Source organism: Ursus maritimus, unplaced genomic scaffold, assembly GCF_017311325.1.
Source record: "Ursus maritimus isolate PB19 unplaced genomic scaffold, ASM1731132v1 scaffold_20, whole genome shotgun sequence".
In the NCBI taxonomy this organism is placed as follows: domain Eukaryota; kingdom Metazoa; phylum Chordata; class Mammalia; order Carnivora; family Ursidae; genus Ursus; species Ursus maritimus.
Genome location: NW_024424453.1, coordinates 34,934,944 through 34,955,730, shown reverse-complemented (window position 1 = coordinate 34,955,730; position 20,787 = coordinate 34,934,944).

Here is a 20,787-nt window from a genome sequence, read left to right as displayed (position 1 = left end):
TCATTCTGGATACATATATAGTGTCCTGATGCTGCAGACAACTGCTTAGTTGTTCATTTTATTTAAAAAAATAGGAAAAAAACCCTGAGCCTCTTAAGAACTAAAACTGAACCACATTTTGATTTTAATGTTTAGAAAATAGAAAAGAATATTTTGGCAAGCCTGTGATTATTTCTAATTGCCTTAGAGAACTCGTGTTCTGGGGATGGGTTTGATAAGAAACAAAGCATAGAGAATCGATTTTGTATGCTATTAATTGGATGCCAATGCCACACTCAATAAATGACCATTCTGTTTCATACCAGCTCCTCCTAGAGGGCAGAGTGGAAGAGAAGAAATTCCTAGGCAACCTTTGGGTCAGTCTCTGTGGAAGGCCTCAGAAACACATGCTATCTGGGCATGCACATTTATCAAACAATTTACACATTTTTTTTTCCTACCCTATGTTCCCAACATGACACAGTTACTAGATTTATTAATTCCTTGTTGCTGGGACTAGAGTTTTCCCAATGTGATGGACTAATGCATATTGCATTAGCTCTAACATCTGGGGCTCTACACCCACCAACATCAAGAGATTAACTGAAATACAACAACACAACTTTTTCCTTTGTCTCAGTGCGAGTCTCCTCCCTTCCTCCCTCCCTCTCCACATCTTGCTCTTTCTCTCTTAAGCACTCAACAAGCTTTTCTGAGCCAGGAAAGTAAGAATGTGTTTGATTTACAACCTCATTTTGTCTCTGCTTGTATTTCACCTTCCATCTTCACATTTCTTATTGAAACCAAGATGAGTGGGGGGAGACGAAAAGACTATCTATTTTCCTCTCAATCTTTCAAGTCTTTGGAGAAGCACCAATCACCATTCAAGTTGTCAAGAATTCTATCAAGATCTAGGAGCAGGGCTCAAAAGAGCACAACAGCATATGGTTCTTACATTAGACCTGGAGCCTGGGGGCCACTTCATCTTTTGGTGGGTCTAAGAGAACAGGCAGAGAATATGATGGTCATATGCCTACTGGGATCATTGTCCTCTCATCACACCTGTTCATATAAATGCCTTCTGCCATCACAATTCTTGTTACCTGAGATCCCTCTGTTGGCGATACTGCTGTCTCTTGTTATCTCCCACTTCCTTTTGTTCTTGCTGTTCAACCCTTGTGCCCTAGGATCTTGCCCCTAAAGAAAATGTCAAAGTCAGGTGTTCCAATATCTTAGGTAGGCTCTCAATCTCAGTTATTTGTAAAATTGCCTACGGAAGCAGGCCAAGGTTTTAAAAAGCAAGAAAGCAAGCGCTGTGATATAGATGGCAATTGACAAATAGCCTCAATGTCAGAGAGACAATGTCATAGTCATCATGAACTGGTTACTCATGTCCTGACTAAAAGGGGCAGCCATGGTTCCATATATATGCCATAATTTTCCAGATCTTTTTATTTTTCAAAAGAAGCCAGAAACATAGATTTCCATGTAAACTCTATTTATGAATATTTGCAGCTAATTCACATTTTTAAAAAAGCATAGCGCAAGCCAAAAAAAGAAAAAAAAAAAAAGAGAAAAGAAAAACCCATCTGTAGATGTGATTAGACCCATGGGATTACAGAGGGACTCTTCTGGTTTAGGATTTTATTTCCCAGTTGGTATGCCCGGCAATGCCAGGGAATCTTGTTTAGAAGTTTAGACTTTTAAATAGCTTTTCCTCATCAGTGGATTGCCCCTTAATATGCTTTTGCCTAAATATCCTTTATCTTCTCACACTGTCTTCTCATCCACCCCATGTCAATTCACCGAATGTTCAACTGAGTACCTCTGGTAAGTGAGATGCCATACAAGACACTATGAGAAGTGCAAAAATGTTATTGAGAATGGACTAGACTGCTACAAAATTGACCCAAGTTAGTGGTGGCTTAAATAGATAGGTATTTATTTCCCACATAAATCTTAGGAGTAAATAACTCCAAGGTGGTATGTTATCTCCACAACGTCAGGGACCCAGATCCTCCTATATCATGGCTCTATTACCCCTTAGGTGTTGAACATGACTGTATGACCTCAAGGTGGTTCATTATCTACTCTAGTCAAATACCTGCTGCATTAAGAAACTTGCTCCAAATCTGAGTTGCCTTATAAGGGTCCAGTGGCTGTTCTCATTGCTATGTGTCTGGCACTAGTGATCTCCAAGGCCATTGTGGAAAAAGAGAAATGGAAAAGACACATTGGTTCTTACTTGACTCTTTCTGGAAGTGACACAACTCATGCTTCAATCTCATGGTAAGAGATAGTCCCATGATCCCAACTTACTGACATAGGAGGATGGTAAATGTAGAGGACCACATATACAATTGGTGATTAATAGTATTCTTTGCTATACCATCAAATTCATATGCCACCTAGCAGGAATACAATTTGGCAAAAGGGAGGGGAATGCCAAAACAGTGCATGCGTAACTACCAACTCTTATTCCACTGTATGCATTTTTATCACATGGTTATTCCTAGCTACAAAAGTGGCTGGCTGAGAAATACAGTTTTAATTCTGGGTGGCCATGTGCTTAGCTAAAACTTAAGGTTCTATTATGATGGAAAAAAGAGAAAACAGATATTTGGAGTCAATTAGAATATTTTGCTATAATGAAGTCGATACCGTCTTTGCCCCAAAGGAGCTTACTGTTTAGTGGAAAAGATAGATGTGTACATAAAGGATTATATTGAGGTTAATTGTGTTCTGCTTTAAAAGAATAAAAGTGTTGTGGGAAGCATAAACAAAGTTAGGGGAGAGATAATCTATTAATAATAACTCAAGGAATCAAACAAGTATAATGAGTTAAAGAAAAATTTATTCTTTGGAATGCCCTAGGGTACGGGGAAAGTTTACCAGACCAATCAGGGAAGCCCTCAAAAATGAGGAGACAGAACTACATTTCCTATAAGTCTGCTCACAGTGGGTAAGGGTCACATATTAGCAGGAAAAACTATCTCTTATTTTCTCCCACATAGTCTAAGTTTACACTTATCATTCCAGTGTATTATTAGTGGCGTCCTCTTTTAATTTCAAAATGTTCTAATTTGGGCAATAATAAGTTATTTGGTCACTGTAGTGATTGGAGGCTGGGCTTTGGGAAGGGAGAAGAGAATGTGAGGAGGGGAGCTGGGAGATTGTAGAAGGCTATGCCGAGTAATGTGATTTCTTCCCCAAATCTTGTAAATGTTCATTAAAGTTACTAACTTCATGAAATCATGAGTATGACTGAGTTTCTTAAGAAAAAAAAGTGAATGGGATAAAGTCAGTATACTAGCTGGAATGGATTCATTTCTAAGAGGAAGTGATTTTAGAAATTGGCAGAAATCTTGGGGAAGGTACTAGATTCCACAGCTGTGAAATTGAAGGCTCAAATCAAGTTTAGCTGGGTGTCCAAAGGAAAAGGACATTCCACACACCATATATTCTACTCTTTGTGGGAGTTATCATCTGAGCAGAGTCCTGAAGGACACTTTATTGATTTGGAATTCCACTTGGGGTCTGCATTTCCATGTACTATGTGAGTTCCCTTTCATGCCCTCTAATAAATCAGTAACTCCCCTAAAACTTTTCTTTATATACTCATGATCATCTTAAAGGCATACCCTAAAGCCTTCCAACTTCTTCCTTCCCCAGATAGAATTATACAAGCCACCTCACACCAATGCTCACTACTAGTAACTTTTCCACTCCTCATTCATATCATAGCTGATTTAGACAAATGGAATGAAAATGAGAAAGCACTGGTTTAAGGTAGGCTTGCCCACATACCACTCAATGAAAATGTGTCAACAAACAATGAACTGACACACACAGGAGACCTGAATTAATTTTAATTTGTAATCATCCACAATTTTTGGGAAAGTCACTTCACCTTTTGGAATTCGAATTCACTTGTTCATAAAATGATGTTTGGAGACCAGATCAGTTCTTGACTAAATGCATTCTACAAAATGCTTATTCCATGAGATGCTTCTTTTCAAGCAGAAAAATGTTTCCTTTGGAGTGCACGATGAACCCACATCACACATTGGATTTCCTGGAGAGAGTTCCTCCCTTAAGAATTCCTTTTTAGTTATGCCAGGTCTACCATACCCCAAACAAAGAATGTCTCTATTGATATTTCACATTGATAGAACAAAGCTGGCTCCATAATTTGGATGTTTGCATAAGTCAAGCATACCTTCCCTTCAATCCACTTTCACCTATCTATATCTATAGTGGTTTATTTTCAGCTCTTGCTTCTCCTGGTTATGCCTAGGATAAGTTATGTCCAAATGTAGTTACTCAGGTGGCCCTGGGGCAGCTTCATCCAACTTCATTAGGCTTCTCCCTTCCCAAGGTCACCTTTACTCTGGGTCTTCTTCAACTTAGTATTTCAGTGTGCTTCTAAATTTTCAACTTTATTTTATGAATTATACCTTTTCATATTAAAATAGGATTGCCTATTCTTGATTTTGTCTCAGTATTTTCTGAAGGGGTGGAACCTATTCTGAGCTTATTGTTTAAGTAATATTTTTTCTTTTAGTATTTCTTTCCAGCTCTTTTTTCTTTCAATATTTTTTTTTCTTTTTAGCTTAAATGGGACTCCTGTTTGGTTCTATTACCCAACTGTGGTTGACATTTTTATACCTTGTTGCTTTATTTTAGCTGCTTTTTTGGGGGGAGGGGGGAGGGCAGGGAGTGTAGACTTTGAACTTCATAGATTATCATACTACTTTTCCCATCCAAGCAGGGTCTCAAAGTCATTTTTGCAAAAGAGCAGGTGACAAATTCTTGAAAACTTATCTAGTCTTTATTTATAATACATTTATTATAACTAAATGTTTTGTTTTTTGCTTATCAAATTTACTAATAGCTAATTATTGACTAAGTATGTCAAACAGTTTTTGTTGTGTTTTTTTTTAAAGATTTTTATTCATTTAGAGAGAGAGAGAGTGCAGAGGGACAGAGAGGGAGGGAGAGGGACAAGTGGACTCCATGCCCAGTGCAGAGTCCGATGAGGGGCTCAGATCCCATGACTCCGAAACCATGAACCCAGTGGAAACCAAGAGTTGAGTGCTCAACCGAGTCACCCAGGCACCCCTGTCAAACAGTTTTTAATTATCTTGTGCATATGGGGGTCTTCCACCATCTTAGATATATAGACAAAGATTTTCTAGGAAGAAATTATGTGTAACCTTTTGGTTTGTGAAGATGTCCCATATGCCTGTGTAGACGATTTCCCCCTCAAGCTGGTCTAAAAGAAAACTTTGAAGAAAGGAAAATCTGTTTTAGAAAAAGCATGGACTTGTGTTACTATAAGCAAGTTATTTAACCTTTGATCTTCATTTCCTCAACTGTATAATGGGCATAATAATGTCTGTTATATTAAATGAGTTATTTAACATGAATTGCTGATGCTCAACCACTTTTGACTTACAAAAATGATGATTTCATATTTTTAACCCTGCACCTAATAAAATGAGCCAGCATCAGTCATTAGTAAAAGCTGATTCTCTTAGCCTCTCTGCTATCATACAGTTTCCCCAGTGCCCCAGTAATGCTCTGCTCTTTCTCCTCTCTCTTTAGGCTCACATGTTCTCTCCTGTCTCTTCTATCAAAGCTCAGGAATAAAAGACTGAAAATAAAAAAATAAAAATCTGAAAGTCATGATTCATCTACCATATCTCGTAAGCACTTTTTTTTCTGATAAAATTAATGCATTTTCTGTAGAAAATTAGGAAAATACAGAAGATTCTTAAAAACACTAATAATAAACTATTGTCTACCAGCCCCCCAAATTCATTTCTAACATTTCCAGACATACAGAAAGAAATAGAAATAGAGCATGTAAATATATGGGAGAGGAAAGAGTTTTCATTTTAGTTTTTCAAAATTAGTTTAATAGGTACTATTTTGTATCATTCCTAAATTAACATTATTAACATTTTCAATGCCATCAGTTATTCTTTTACATATCTTAACATGTTGTTAATGGTTGCATGATATTCCAGTCTTAAGGGGATACTAAAATTTATTTAAACAATCCCCTGGATATTTACAGGTGGTTTTTTGGTCTTATAGAATGTATCATGATGAAAATTCTAATAAATAAGTGTTCTAATCCACAACTCTTTGTTAAGGATTAACTACTAGAAGTGGAAATTGTTGGTCAAAGTTACCCAAATTTTAATAGTTTTCATAAATTGCCCTGCAGAGAGGTTGTACCAATTTACACATTCAGGGGCAATTCATACAACTGTTTATTTCCCTAAACCAGCAGTTCTCAAACTTTTTATTCTCAGACGCTTCTACTCTCTCAAAAATTACTGAGATCCCCAAAGATTTATGTGGGTATTATGTATGTTTTAATATTTACCATATAAGAAATTAAAACTGAGAATATTCTAAAAGTCTATATATTAATTGATTTTAAAAGTAATAAACTTGTTATAAATTAATAAAAGCTAACATTTTAATGAAAAATAATTGTATTTTCCAAGCTAAAAAATCTCTTTAATATCTGGTTTAATAGAAGGCTATTGGATTCTCATATTTGCTTCTACATTCAATCCACCTTTGGTTGAAATATATATGAAAAAAGGTTCTGACTTACACAGAGATGTAACAGAAATAGGGAAAAGCATTTGAACAGCCTTTCTCATATAACTGTAGATATTTTTCTTTGATACTACCTAAAGTTCAACAAGTCTTTTTTTTTTTCAAGGTAAAAAAGTGTTTAATTTGAAACATGTTCGTCTTTACTAAGGATCTATGACACTGCAGAAAGGAGAAATAGGTATAACCCTAATAAGATGGAACGCAATACAGGTCAGTTTTGCTTAAGGTAAGGAAACAGATGAACTGGCTTTTAAAAAACAAAAACAAGAACACGATCAAAACCTACCCAGTAGTCTGCTTCCTGCAGAGGTGAATTACAGAGGTCATTTGAAGGTAAGGGTAAGGTGAGGTAAGGCCCAAAGGGAAGACCACCACCCCGCCGCCAGCCCTGTACTTATACTATGGAATCATATCTTCAAAGCCTAAAGAAATATAGAAATACACATTATCCAGGGGCATGTTAAAATTCAACAAGTCGTAAAGGTTAGTTGCAATATGGAATCAGAAGTCAATGTTTCATACTCTTTTGAGTTAAAATCCAGTGGTCTATCTTGTTCCTAAATGGACCTTTCACTCATCCATGATTACATAAAATCACATGTTGGTCATGCGTTGAAAAATATTGTTTTTCAGGGTTAGGCACACCTTCAATCTTTACACATTTCACTATAAAATATCAAAACCCCACCTTTATTAGCATCATCATCAGTCTCATCAGAAAATTCTTTAAGTATTAGGCAGCTGTCAAGGCTCTGATTTGAAAGCTTTAATTTTATTATTGGCCGTAAATATTGTCAGTTGTTTTCCTGGAAGCCACAAGCTTCCTTCATTTATATTTAAGACAATATCTGCCAAATATACAACTTGGAAAACCCGTTCGTCCCTCATTCTTTTAGGTAAAAATGGTGGTCCTTGAACACACACAAGTGCTTTTCCTTGAGACAACTGTCATACTTTCGTATGCAGCAGAAGGGCTTTAAACGTTCTTCCCATTTCATCACAGAATATTAAAAAGACTTGTACTCAAGGGTTGAGATTTAATGAAATTAATATTTTTACTACTTCACCAAGGACTGTCTTAAATGAAACTGCCTTTTTTTCCCCCTGCACATGAATATTGGTGAAGAATACAATTATTATCAGTATAGTTTGTTTTCATAGTCTTAATTTGTGCTACGGCATCATTGCTTTGGCTCAATCAATGCTAGTCTCAGCACAGTGAAAAGGCAAATAGTATCTTAGTCTTACTGTGAAAATAATTTTAGTCTCATGGCCCCCTTGAAAAGGAAAGAATGGCTCTTGCTACTGTATTATTACTACGATTATTATAACTGTTCCTCCTATCCCCTTTTCAATGAATGAGGGCAGGGATGAGCTGAGAGTTATTTTTGGATACCACTTCCTCCATCCCCCACCAGCAATATTTACTGTTTAATTCCACTTACTAATACTCGAGAAACAAACAAACTTCTCAACTGATGGTGCAAAGACACCACAAAGACACAGGTTCTGAAGCAGAAGAGAAGGTAAACACACAGTTACTTTAAAAAAAAATTATTATTTATGTGTTTAAAGCACAAATTAGTTTGGTAGAGAACATCTTATGTCTGTTTTATTTCCATATCCCTCAGACTGACAATGGGATGCCTATCAATTAATTCATTTAGAAAGCCATACACCACAAGAAATAAATTATTTGTCCTCTGGAGCTTGTCACAAGGGGATTTTTAAAAAACCATTAAACAGAAAGACAACTGCTCATCTTTGAAAGATGAAAGGCCACTTCTTCCTCCTCAGCTGACAGTTTCTTAGTAATGCTACCTACTATGGATGGTGTCTCACATATTATAAAGCACATCCATATATGAATAACTTAGCCTCCTTGAACCTCACTTTCCTTATATGTGAAATTGGATTAATAAGAATGCTTTGGGAGTATTTCATAACACAATGTGTGTGATGTGTTTAGCACGGTGCCTGGCACCCAGGACGTTTTCAGAATGGTCATAGTGGCGATCATAATGGTAGTAGTAGTAAGAGTAACAGCTGTGGGAGTTGTGGCTTTAGGCATTAGTAATGAGGCCCAGCAAGGTGAAGGGGCTCTTTCGTGGTCACCCAGAAAGGCGAAGGTGGAGCTGTTCTTCAGACCCTGGTTATTTTCACCCCATGCCCCAAATTCTTCCTGCTGAGCCACAGCTGTGCCTCTGGAACTCTCAGAATGTGTCCTTAGCTCTCCTGTTGCCTTGATCTATCTCCTGACGGTGGGCTTCTCTCAGGCAACACCCACTCCCGGCATCTCCAAGCCGGACCCCTCCCCACTCTGACAATGGTTCAGTACCTTGAGAGGCCTAACAAGAACGGAACGTCTACATGGACCCACAGGTAGTAAAGGGTTTACAGCACGCGGTTTGGAGCTAGCAAAACCCGAGTCAGAAACCAGTTTTTTGTCTCTATACCCTTGACAATGGGCACTGGAATGGTGCTAATACTTGCTTCATGGAACTGCGGTGAAGGTCGTTACATGAAGCAGCACCTGGAACAGCTGAGCACAAGCACCCAAAACCAGGCACACAGTGAGTGGTAAATAAATGCCTATTTGAAGATGAAGTCTTACAGAAACGTTTGCTCTTCTGGGTCCCGATTTTTAGTCTCCTAGACTAAACATCTTCACTATTTTCCTCCCTGCTCAGACCCAGACACATCACAGAATTATAAGAATATTAAAAACTCAGGACTATCCCTATACAGAATTTTCCCTAACCCTCTTTCTTCGTTGAGCTCCTAAAGCTATTTCACAGAAAATGACCTTATTTTTAAATAGAGGGGGCAATTGAAAATCAGTGAACGGACCTACCCCCTAATGATTTTTTTCTCAGACATAATTATAATAATTAGCATTATAAAGTGCTAATTATCTTTGGACACAGAGGACCTGCACACCAGAGACAGAGGTCCGCATTAAGTAAAGTGGATTTCACTTTCTTTAGTTACGAGATTTCTCTATTTTTCTCTTTGTAATGATGCAAAAGCTATTTAGTCCACCAAGCCTCATTTGAAAACTTTTTCCAGTTAAGGAAACCATCTGCTGGCCATCCACAGCCCGACTCCGTATTGAACTTAGGGAGATACAAAGAATTGTTCCAGACTCCTCACTTTTTGTTAGACGACTGTCCTGTAGTTCTAGGCCAATGCTTAGAACCTACGAAGAATCTCAAACTGTAAAGATCATGAGCTTCTTGTTTAGATGACAAATCATTCTTATTAACAAATGGATAGACAAAATCCTACCCCGAGCCTTGGAAACTCTGGTGGGTGATTGCTAAATGTGTTAGGTATGTACAAGTTTGGTGTGTGGTACATAGAATTTCAAGCTGAATGGCACTGAAGGAATCATCTACTCTAACCATTTAATTTTACAGAGGAGAAACTGAGGCACAGAACTACTCGCTAAGAGAACTAGAATTGAAACTGAAGCTGTGGATGTTTCCAATAGAATTTTAATCACACTGCATTGGGCTTTAAGTCAGAGGGCTTCTTATTAAGTAAAGTCAGGGTCATATGTTAAAGTGTAAAAAAAAAAATTAGGACAAGTAATGAGGCATTGGGGTAAGGCTATGAAGAGTAGAACTCTGGACTCCCCTCTATCATCGGTTGTCAACAATGAATAATTGTTAATATTAGCTAGTCCTCACCTCATTAACACAGACATTGGATAGTGAGGCAGATTTTAGAGCAGAATATTAGTAATGCAGAGCTATAAAGAGCCATGGACATTTTCTGAGAGCCCCACACAATCATATGATTAGTTCACCCCCCTAGTCCAATGTAGGCAACTGTCTCCCACTTCAGCCTAGAGATACCCAGTCTCCCCGAGTGGGTCAGTCTCATCCACCAACAGCTCTATGCAATTGGAAGTTCTCATCTGGGTCAGGTCAAAACCTACCCCGTTGAATGTCCATTCACAGAACCTGTTCTCTACATTGAAGCACAAATAAGTAAGTAGGTCTCACTTTAAAAAATACTTTCAATCATTTAAAAATATGAACATAATCCCCTTAAGTTTTCTCTACACTAGTATTTCTCAAACTCAGCTAGCTACATCAGAATACCTTGAAGGGCTTATTAAAACACCTGTTGCTAGTCAGACTGAGAAAGACAAGTACTCCAAGTTCCACAAGTTCATATGTGGAATAAAAAAAAATAAACAAACAAAAAGCAGAATCAGACCTATAAATACAGAAAACACACTGATGGTTGCCAGAGGTGAGGGGAGTGGGAGGATGGGCAAATGGGTGAAGGGGAGCAGGAAGTACAAGGCTCCCAGTTACGGAATGCGTAAGTCACTGGGAAAAAAGGCATGGCCCAAGGAATAGTCACTGCTATTGTAACAATGTTGTATGGTGACAGATGGTAGGTGAGCCCAGCATAACACGTAGAGAAGTTGAACTACTCTGTTGTACACCTAAAACTAACGTAACTCTGTGTGTCAAGTGTACTCAAATAAAAAAAAAAAATTAAAATCCCCACCGATTGCTGTCCCCCATTCTCAGAACTTCTGATTTAGTAGGTCTGGAGCCGACCTGTGAATTTGTATCTCTAACAAGTTCTCAGGCGATGCCCCTATGCTGGTCTGCTCACACATTAAGGTCTGCAGCTCTGTCAATCCTATTAAACCTTTACAGGCACGTTTCCTATCTGATGCCTTTCCATTTGTCCTTTTTTGAATGCTTTAGAAATTTGGCTGTTATCTTTTTTATACTTTTTATATTTGTTCAGGCTTTCCTTAGTGGGCATATATGACTTTCCTACTTGAGGGAAAAGAGTGCATTGTTCTTTAAAATAAAGTTAAATAAAAGTGTAATTACCAATATAAAGCAAGATGACTAAAAAGAATCTGTCTCATTATTATGTTTTTATTGCTTATATATGGATTATTTGAACTAGAATGCATTTGCTAAGTCATTTATTTCTGTTGCTGTCACTGCACATTGTGGTGATTGGGGAAAAAGATGCCTTTTTGGTATTAACTTTATTTTCACATTCTGGAGTTTATGGTAGTATGAGAAGGCCTCAATTTGTAAGCAGAACGCCTGATTTCACAATCCAGAGATCTGGATTTCATGGACACTGTGATGTAGTTTGCGTGTCTTTAGACAACTTTTCAGTTTCCTCATTTTTAAACAGCAATAAAATAGTAATGGCTGCCTATTATTCTCCACACAGAAGTAAGAGAAAACATAACAGCACTTGTATATCTATGAAGGCTTTGCAAATTTTGTTATTATCTCCAATGTTTATTCACATGGCTGCTGCTTTCATTTTTTTCATCTGGAATTCCATTTTGTGAGAAGAAAAGTAGTGTAAGAATTCATTTTGCTTGTAAGCATCTTTAGGCATGAGCCCCTCCCCCCATTGAGCACATTGCCTACCTCATGTCACCTAACTCAAGTGAACTTCCAGTTAGACCAAGTTAGTGATGGTGCATTGTCTCCAGAGAATGGTCCATGAACGCATGTGGTCTGTGTCTCTTAGCTCCTCTGATTAGATAGTTGACTTGAAGATCCGTCCTGGAATCCCCCCCCCCCCCCCCCCCGGAGGCCACAGACAATGCCTGTTTTCACCCAAGTTTTAAATGTATACTCTTTGTTAAGAAAGAGTGACAATGAGGGTCCTGGGGTGGCTCAGTTCGTTGAACGTCCGATTCTTGATTTCAGCTCAGGTCATGATATCGGGGTCATGAGATTGAGCCCCGAGTGGGGCTCCGAGCTCAATGGGGTGTCTGCTTTGGATTCTCTCAGTCTCCCTTTGCCCCTCCCCCTGATCACGCTCTCTCTCTCTCTCTCTCAAATAAAGAAAGAAAGAAAGAAATCTTAAAAAAAGAGAGAGAGAAAGAGAGAGAGAGAAAGTGACAATGACTTGATATAATTCCTCCTCTATGACTGGGGCGAGAAAAACCTCTAATTTTCTAAGAATATGACCTCCGGGTGAAGTTCTGATTCAATAAATCATAAGACAAGTTTTGAGGGACAAGTTTTGTAGAGGGCTGAGGTTGTTTTTTAATACTATATATAGACTTTTACCAGTTGTTGAAGAAAAGAACACAGGGAGAAAATTTGCTGAATAAATGAATATTCACTAAGGTTGTACAGACGTATCTCATATCTCACGTAACAACTTTCCAGGTACCTGCTCTGGGAAAGGTCTACCATTTATTTTCAGACAATTCCTTTTTATTTGATATAACCACTTTTTCACCCAAATGACACTAAGTAGGCTACAAGAAGTGATACTTTTACATTACTGTTTTAGGCAAAGGTCACTCAACAACTTACCTCTCTGTTTCTACTCTGAGTTTCTACTCTGAGAGTTTCTACTCTGAGAAACCCATGTGGATTCTTTCGAATTGCTCTAGTGCATTGAGGGCTCCATTGCTCCAGGGCTGAGCCCTAAATAATTTGTTGTACCCCAAGTGAGAAGCTGGGGAGGTGTCATCCGTACGTCTTTTCATTCTGCTGTGTGTCCTGTTTCCATTTGTTTTGAAAGGCTCTCTTTCCTAGTCTTATTTTGCCTTGAGATTTTTTTCTTCTCAGTGCTAAAACTATTTCTATCTAGTTTGACCTCAAGGAAACCATAAGCTCATGAAAGGTTAAAAGCAATTTATGAAGAAATTGATGCAGAAAGAAAAATGCATTTTCCAAAAAATAACTCCTTTGGAGCCCTTCCACAGTACCTACTACTTTCTGTTGTCTTTTTTCTAGATTGAGCGTCATAAACACTCAACTCATTACATTCTAAGTACAGGCTGTACTTACTAAGCTTCACGTTATTCTCTGTTACTTATACAAGCTTGCTTTCCATGTTCAACTGATGTATTATTCAACTGAATTCCCCTTTTGATTGTTATATTTTGATACAAATTGATCATTGATTTATAGAACTCAACTGATATATTTTGGATATAATGGGTTGGGATGGAACACATTTAAAATTAAAAGACAACTTTTTAAATTTAATAGCTTCTCCCATTGGAGATAAAGTTTTCAGGGATATATGAAAGTCATTAAGCCAGGCATACATGTATATTTAAAAATTCACAGCAAAAAAAAGTGACAGTGTACCCAGACAGAGGGATGGAAGTTTGGGCCTCACTTGCCTGATTCCTGGGACAAATCAATTCTTTATTCTTGGATATTTTTGTAGGATCCCCTCTTCCCGTTCCAATCTCCAGGTCAATATTTATACCTGAATGATGCTCAGCTCTTTAAAAGATGGGCTGGCTGGATCAGTTGCTGTCTCAGACAGACTTTAAATGTATTTTCAGCATGTCTTCAGACAGTTACTTTTCCTCTGTTCAATTTTGTTCATCTTCTTACTTAACTTTTCAAGTGCTACTATTTCCTTTTTAAATGTGGTATTGAGAAGTGCAAACATTATTGGAAGAGAGAGTCTTACTAGCATAATTGTGCATTATCTTCCTTTTATATTGCAGATGGAAAACATTAAATCTAGGGGGAATAGAAATCTGCTCAATCAGATAATGATAGCACAATTTCCTTTAAAAATACTTACCTGCGGAGAAGAAAAGTACTGATTTTTTAAGGTGGCAACTTTCCATCATTTTTAAAAAGAGCCAAATGACACAGGGAGTTAAAATTCTGTCTTTTGGGAGCCAAACTTCCTTGCTGATTCTACTCCTTTCCCTGTTGCAATTTGGTATTTTAGGCAGGGATTTGGGGGGGGTGGTGGGAGGAGGGTGAACTCCTGTAGAGCAGTATATCATAATTTGGGGATGAGTAGAGTACTTAGAACACAGTGCTCTATCCCATGTCTTATATTAAGTTTCAGTAACAACAATTCCTTACAAAAATTTTTAACAGCTTTATTAAAGGATAATTGATAAAGAGTAAACTGCCTATATTTAGTGTACAATTTGATAACCTTGATCTATGTAGAAATCCATGAAATCATCATCAAATCAAGATCCCCAATAATCTCTTCAATCCTTGACCCTGGTTGGAAATAACTATGTATCTGCTTTCTGTTCTTACAGTTGAGTTTATATTTTTTAGTTTCATTTGGGTGGAATTACACAGTATATAGTCTTCATTGTCTGGCTTCTTGCATTCTGCATCATTATTTTCAGAATTATAGAGTTTGTTGCTTGTATCAACTGTAGTCCATTCGTTTTTATTGTTGAACAGTCTTGTGTGGATGTGTGCTTTCATTCATTTTGGGTAAATAAATAGGAGTGGAATTGCTGAATGGTTTGGTAGGTGTCTATTTATTTTTAAAGAAATCACCACACTACCTTCTAAACACCTTCTGAAAAAAACAAACAAAAAGCTGGACAAAGTAAATAATGTTTTTTAAGACAGCAAACAAGGTGGGCAGGTATTTTGGTCCCTCTTACTCAATTTTGGCCAGAAGCAGAAGAACAATAATTACTTTTAATGAAGGAAAAAAAAACAGTCAAGGAGAGCTTGAGATTTCATTTTTTTTTTTCCAAAAAGAGCATGAGACTTTAGGTAAAAGGGATAATACCTGAAGTATTAGCCAAACTGAAGTTTTACTCCACTGCCAGGTTCACAATGGTTCATATGGAGATCTGGAATTTCATATAGCTGCAAAATTTTGTGATTTGACAAATGATAATTTTCATTATAATGATAATTTTGATTAATGACAATCTTTAGAAATATAAACTTTGCCAGTTAAAGAGGGAAAAATTTTCTTTTGTGTAATAATTTCCAATGTAAAGGTATTTTAATAGACTACCACTTCAATTTCCTGAGTCTTTCTTCCAAACTTGAATCCTTGTAGAAGTCTTTGAAAAATACTAACATCCAAAATTCTCCCTTCTCTGTAAAAATATGGTTCTTACAGAATACAGATGTGTCTTAGACATGAAAATAAGTAAGCATAATTTGAGACTCTAGCAGTTAAAAGGAAGTAAAATCAGAGAGCTGGGCTCATCCCAGCTTTAGGGAGAAGTGACTAGCTTTGAAGACCTATGACAAGAAAGGACTGGACACTGAGTGAAGAAATAGCTGTCACTTAGCTCATTTCTCACAGTGGAAACTCATACGTGTATGCAATAGAACTGCTAAGGATCTCCATTATAGGTGTATATTGTACTACATGACCTCTTATATGCTCTTCATGATATCGATTCTTCATTGCCCTCCTTAACCCTTCTCACTCCTGCCAAAAATCCCACAACCAAATCTTTATTTAATTTCCAGGTATCCATATCCTTTAGGATAAGATTTATTGGTCTGACTACTCCTAGAATTACTTATCTAGCCCAACACTGCCGCACCCTTTATGTTCAATCTTGTCTCTGTAAAGGTGGTAATTGCTAATTCAAAATGCAATTTCCAAAGACGAAATCAGCTCCATCAACCCAAATAGCTGTATCAAAAATCCCTAAAATCATTTTTGTTCAAGGCTTGACATGTTGTCTTCGTTAGCCCAGCCATGTGTCCATCATCAATCCCATCAAAGAGCTGACTGTTTTCTCCACACTGTTTTGAAAGTCTAATTTAAATGTTAACTAGCCCAGCAGTAATACAATTCGGATTGTTAACAGCAACCTCCAGACTCAGAGACAGTTCAAATGACCATTATCTGGAAAAACGAGACAGAGTGAAGAGCTGTTTCTTATTATGATGCTTAATTTACAAATTAAAAGCTCCTCAAACCCTCATTTCAGAGCTGGCCCTACTTGGGGCAGTGGTGATGGATAACAAACATTGTGCTAAATAATAAAATTGTTTTAAAACATAGGATGACAAAATAATTATACTTAAATTGACATTTTTTTCAATTCCTTAAAACTCCCACAACTGTGATGTGATCAAAATTGTTAGGGGCATTATTAGTCTATAAATAAACATGTGAAATAATATAATATGTACTTAATTTACTTTAAAGTTTTCCTTAACCATCACTGCCTAGAATTTATGCCAAGTCCATCTTTCTAGATGGTGAGAAAACAACTGCCTTTAAACATGTCGAGAAGTAGAGGTATTCAAGATTGGAATCATTAACTCATTAAATATTAACATACATGTATTACACATATATGTATGTATTTAAGAACTAAGACCATATAGAATGTCAAAGATTATGAATAATGATTCTTGCCTTGCTGGTCTACAGAGGCTCAGAATTATCATCTGAGGGGAGTTTATTTGTCAGACCAGTTCTTTTGAAATTTCAGGGATTGATACATGGTAGACAAGACCTAAGGTGGCCCCCCACGTCCCTTCCTCTTGGTTGACGCCCTTGCCTAATTGCTTCCATCTGTGTGTGTCCTGGACCTATGATGTGCTTCTAACTAACAGAGTGTGGTAAAGCTCTCAGGGCATATGTGATTCTCTGTACGTGATCACATTATACGATTGCAGTACTTGTTTTGCAAGGAGATTCGTTCTCTTGCTGGCTTTAAAGAGCAAGCTGCCATGTTGTGAGCTTCCCCATGTAAAAGGTCACATGGCAGGAAACTAAGGGTAGCTTCCAGCCAACAGCCAGCAAGAAACCCAGCCCTTAGTCCAGCAAGCCCACAAGGAACTGAGTGCTGACAAAACCAATTGAGCAAGGACATCAGTCCTTTCCCAGTTGAATCTCATTTTGATTGCAGCCTTGTGGATGACACAGCCAGGCTATATACAGATCTCTGACCCAAAGAAAGTGTGACAAAATAAGAGTGTGTTTCTATAAGCTGCCGAATTTGTGGCAATATTGTTACACAGCAAAAGTAATTTGTTATAAAATAAATTTGGTAAGTGGCAATCTACAATTCAAAAAATGAAATAGAATAGAATAGATGAATAGAATGGAATGAAGTATAAGCCTATTTCCTTAAAATGTTATTTTATTTATATAGTATACATATGTATATCGACATTGGGTAACAATATAAATGCATTTCATAATGTGGGTTGTAATAAAAAAAAATTGACAAAAATCTTCTGGAAAAGACCCTTCGAAGTTTTAAAGGTGTATATTCTCAATTTTGAATACTTTTCAAGGCCTATGAATCCTGCTGAAGTGGGAGTATAGGAGCAGCCAGGGAGAAAGTGTGAATATTGAAGACTGAGAGTATCTCCTCACATTTAGGGAATTTTCAACTTTGGAGGAGTAGTAAGAAAGTTATATCTGGAGTAAATTATAGAATTATCTAATGTTCAGTACTCAATCTGTAAACATATAGAGACAGAACTAGGCAAGACTTGAAGTTGTGCTACTTTAGACTTTTTCCCTCAAAGTGTAGCATTCATCCCCCTGGTGGTACTGTATGATTTTAGTGTGCATATAGACAATTCAATTTTTTTTAACATTTATGCGTTTATTTCCTGAGTACTCAAAACCCAACAGTGTTACTGCTTAGGTTGAAGGTGACATTAAACGGTGCCTCTGTACCGGCTCTGCCTTCTTTTTAGCAGCAGTCTGGGCTCTTGTGACGACATGTGAATAAGGCCATAAAACATCAGGAAGGTGATTTGCAAAGGACTGACATCTGAAAATTGGGAAACCCTTTTCCAGACCAAACTTTGGTTTCCCAAAGAAATGGAAACTCAGAGAGGTTAAGAGGACGTGCCTTGCTCCCTCTTGAACATGGGATCAAACACCGAAGAAAAGGAATGAGCTGTTGCCCAAGTTTACGTAAACTGTTAACTCTCTTGAATTAAAGAAGTTGCCCCGGTAAAGAATGTGTATGTGGTTGTGATGTGGGTAAGTGTTTGAGGGGGAAGGTGTGGTGTGTGTATGTGTGTTTTCTGGTGATTCCTGTATTAGACCTTGTGCTAGGCATAGCCAACAAGACAGCTAAGGCATATCTCTTGTCCTTTCAGAGTTTATAGATGAGATCATCATAGTTAGTCATAAACCCCAATAATCAATACATTGGTGAAATTATTGATTATTAGAAGCCTCTTTTGAGAGTCATGTAAAAGATGCAAAAGGACATTGACTTTCACAATAAAAGATGTGGGGTCAGATTTTACCTCCACTGTTTGCTGGCCTTATGATCTTGGACAATGAAACCTCTGTAAGCTTCATTTTGCTCCTATATATTATTGAGATCTGAGTCCTTTCTTCACTGAACTGTGTATAGTCGGTCTTCTCCAGAGAAACAGAACCCATAGGATACGTGTATATATAGAGAGAAAGAAATTTATTTTAAGGAATCAACTCGCATGATTATGAAGGCAGGCAAGTCTAAAATCTGCAGCGTGGGGCGGCAGGCTGGAGACCCAAGGGAAAGCCAGTGCTGCAATTTGAGTCCAAAGGATGTCTGCTGCACAAATCCCTTTTGCTCAGGGAGGGTCGATCTTTTGTTCTAGTCAGGCCTTCAACTGATTGACCAAAGCCCACCCATGTCATGGAGAGGAATACACTTTATTTAAAGTCCACTGATTTAAATGTTAATCTCATCCCAAACAACTCTCATGGAAATATCTAGAATAATATTTGACCACATCTCTGAGTACCATGGCCCACACGAGTTGACACATTAAAATTAACCATCACACATTCACCCCCTGTCAACTTGGCCCCCATATACATCTCCTTAAACCAAACTTCATCTCCAGATAAAGGGCATACTTCCACCTGACATGATACAACTGTCCTGTGGGCAGGTGAAAACACATGAATCCTTTCTTCAGAAGAGGATGCAGAGTCGTTGGATGATGTTTACCTCTCTCCTTGATATCCCATAAAATGCTATGATGTAAAGTTAATGGCACTTAAATACCATGATATAAGGTCAGCACACTTTATGTTAGATAATAAGTACCTCCGGCCCTTGAATGATGCAGGATGCAGGAGTTAGGGTATAAACTCCCTCAAAACTTAACTACCAAGCTGGAAGCCTTACCAATAACATTAACAGTTGATTAACACATAGTTTGCATGCATTTATTTAATAAAGTAAGCTAGCCAAAAAAAAAATGTTATTAAGAAAATTATAAGAAGAGGGGCACCTGGGTGGCTCAGTTGGTTGAGTGTCTGCCTTCAGCTCAGGTCATGATCTCGGGGTCCTGGGATGGAGCCCTGCATCGGGCTCCTTGCTCAGTGGGGAGCCTGATTCTCCCTCTCCTCTGCCTGCTTGTGCTCTCTCTCTTGCTGTCTCTCTCTGTCAAATAAATAAATAAAATCTTTAAAAAAAGAAGAAAATTGTAAGAAAAAATACAGTACTGTACTGGAAAAAAAAATCTGCATGTAAATGGACTCCTGCAGTTCAAACCCAAGGGTCCAAGTGTCAACTATACATGTCTGTGTGTGCGTGTATGGCACCTAGATTTTCCAGCACGTGGCATATTGTTACTAATGCTGCTTCTTCACACTGTACTTTGATTTAGGATCAGTCTCTGCTACCTAGTGTTGCACATTAACCGTGATAAGAATTAGCCTCTGTACAAGCGTGGGCATAAGAATTCGTATATGGTATGTGCTCACACATTTTGGTAAATAGTAGATGACATGTGCAGTAATTAGGTGCCTGTTTCTTTTATATAAAAGATCATCTACTTAATTTTTTGCACTTTAGGCCAGGGCACACAATTGTAAAATTCTTGGCAGAGGAAATCGGGGTTTTTCTATTTTTAAGAATATGAAACTACTTTTTAAAAAATTCTACCTGCACATAATGAAATAGGCCCAAAAGGCTGCATGGGTATTGGGGACCTATCTGACTTATTTGCCCTAAAGGGTGGTAATGACTGTGTGTGTGTGTGTGTGTGTGTGTGTGTGTGTGTGTGTGTGCATATATACATATACATATGTATGTGCATAAAATAACTGACTTTTAAATCTCCTGCAATTGATACCTGAAACTTTATGTAATTCGTTCAGCGTTCAATCTAACTATATATCCACAATTTAATTGAAAATCCTGCCAACATTATGTATGTTACCCCCTGCTCTATCCCAGCTAATCTGAAAAATAAAGAAAAATATTGGACTTTGAGCATTTAATCCAGACACAGATAAAGAGCTCTACCACATACTTTGTATTTATATTCTTCTTTCCACTTATAAAATGTCTTTTCCTCAGTAAGGCAAGAGATGCATGTCTATGTTAAAATTCTATTTCTACCTTCATAATACTCTTCCTAATTCTACTCTGAGTGTAATAGGTAGCAAATATTTTTTCTATTAATT